This window comes from Pelmatolapia mariae, unplaced genomic scaffold (genome assembly GCF_036321145.2).
Source record: "Pelmatolapia mariae isolate MD_Pm_ZW unplaced genomic scaffold, Pm_UMD_F_2 NODE_ptg000254l+_length_29527_cov_1, whole genome shotgun sequence".
Classification (NCBI taxonomy): Eukaryota; Metazoa; Chordata; class Actinopteri; order Cichliformes; family Cichlidae; genus Pelmatolapia; species Pelmatolapia mariae.
In genome coordinates this window covers 25,001-27,500 of record NW_027051944.1, presented here as the reverse complement: position 1 = coordinate 27,500, position 2,500 = coordinate 25,001, and positions in this window count along the sequence as shown.

Genomic DNA, 2,500 nt, shown 5'->3' with positions numbered 1-2,500 from the left:
GCCCCTGGTACTCTGCTCAGCAGCACTTTGCTATGTACTTCCTCGTGCATATGGTACGACAGCTTTTCTCCGTGCCCCTGGTACTCTGCTCAGCAGCACTTTGCTATGTACTTCCTCGTGCATATGGTACGACAGCTTTTCTCCGTGCCCCTGGTACTCTGCTCAGCAGCACTTTGCTATGTACTTCCTCGTGCATATGGTACGACAACTTTTCTCCGTGCCCCTGGTACTCTGCTCAGCAGCACTTTGCCACACACACACTCCTCGTGCATATGGTACGACAACTTTTCTCCGTGCCCCTGGTACACTGCTCAGAAACACTTTGCCACACACACACTCCTCGTGCATATGGTACGACAATGTTTCTACATGCCCCTGGTACACTGCTCAGAAACACTTTGCCACACACACACTCCTCGTGCATATGGTACGACAATGTTTCTACATGCCCCTGGTACTCTGCTCAGAAACACTTTGCCACACACACACACTCCTCGTGCATATGGTACGACAGCTTTTCTCCGTGCCCCTGGTACTCTGCTCAGCAGCACTTTGCTATGTACTTCCTCGTGCATATGGTACGACAACTTTCTCCGTGCCCCTGGTACTCTGCTCAGAAACACTTTGCCACACACACACACTCCTCGTGCATATGGTACGACAATGTTTCTACAAGCCCCTGGTACTCTGCTCAGCAGCACTTTGCTATGTACTTCCTCGTGCATATGGTACGACAACTTTTCTCCGTGCCCCTGGTACTCTGCTCAGAAACACTTTGCCACACACACACACTCCTCGTGCATATGGTACGACAACTTTTCTCCGTGCCCCTGGTACTCTGCTCAGCAGCACTTTGCTATGTACTTCCTCGTGCATATGGTACGACAACTTTTCTCCGTGCCCCTGGTACTCTGCTCAGAAACACTTTGCCACACACACACACTCCTCGTGCATATGGTACGACAACTTTTCTCCGTGCCCCTGGTACTCTGCTCAGCAGCACTTTGCTATGTACTTCCTCGTGCATATGGTACGACAACTTTTCTCCGTGCCCCTGGTACTCTGCTCAGAAACACTTTGCCACACACACACACTCCTCGTGCATATGGTACGACAATGTTTCTACATGCCCCTGGTACTCTGCTCAGCAGCACTTTGCTATGTACTTCCCGTGCATATGGTACGACAGCTTTTCCACAAGCCCCTGGTACACTGCGCAGAAACACTTATGCCACGTCGGCTGTACGCGCTCTCCTCGCTAGCTAGTTGCTGATCTCCCCCACCTCCAGGGGGCCCCGGGGACCACCATCACATCTCCCTGTCTCCCTTACCGCTGAACAAGATGCATGCTGCTCCACTGGCCCTGCTGCTGTTGTGTCTCCATTTGGCCGAGGGGGTGAGTCGGCCTCCTCTCTCCTTTACGGTCGAAAAAGATGTGCTGCTGGCGCACTGGCCCTGCTGATGTGCTGTCTCCATTTGGCCGAGGTGGTGAGTCGGCCTCCTCTCTCCTTTACGGTCGAAAAAGATGTGCTGCTGGCGCACTGGCCCTGCTGATGTGCTGTCTCCATTTGGCCGAGGTGGTGAGTCGGCCTCCTCTCTCCTTTACGGTCGAAAAAGATGTGCTGCTGGACAGGCCTCGTGCATATGGTACGACAGCTTTTCTCCGTGCCCCTGGTACTCTGCTCAGCAGCACTTTGCTATGTACTTCCTCGTGCATATGGTACGACAGCTTTTCTCCGTGCCCCTGGTACTCTGCTCAGCAGCACTTTGCTATGTACTTCCTCGTGCATATGGTACGACAGCTTTTCTCCGTGCCCCTGGTACTCTGCTCAGCAGCACTTTGCTATGTACTTCCTCGTGCATATGGTACGACAACTTTTCTCCGTGCCCCTGGTACTCTGCTCAGCAGCACTTTGCCACACACACACTCCTCGTGCATATGGTACGACAACTTTTCTCCGTGCCCCTGGTACACTGCTCAGAAACACTTTGCCACACACACACTCCTCGTGCATATGGTACGACAATGTTTCTACATGCCCCTGGTACACTGCTCAGAAACACTTTGCCACACACACACTCCTCGTGCATATGGTACGACAATGTTTCTACATGCCCCTGGTACTCTGCTCAGAAACACTTTGCCACACACACACACTCCTCGTGCATATGGTACGACAGCTTTTCTCCGTGCCCCTGGTACTCTGCTCAGCAGCACTTTGCTATGTACTTCCTCGTGCATATGGTACGACAACTTTTCTCCGTGCCCCTGGTACTCTGCTCAGAAACACTTTGCCACACACACACACTCCTCGTGCATATGGTACGACAATGTTTCTACAAGCCCCTGGTACTCTGCTCAGCAGCACTTTGCTATGTACTTCCTCGTGCATATGGTACGACAACTTTTCTCCGTGCCCCTGGTACTCTGCTCAGAAACACTTTGCCACACACACACACTCCTCGTGCATATGGTACGACAACTTTTCTCCGTGCCCCT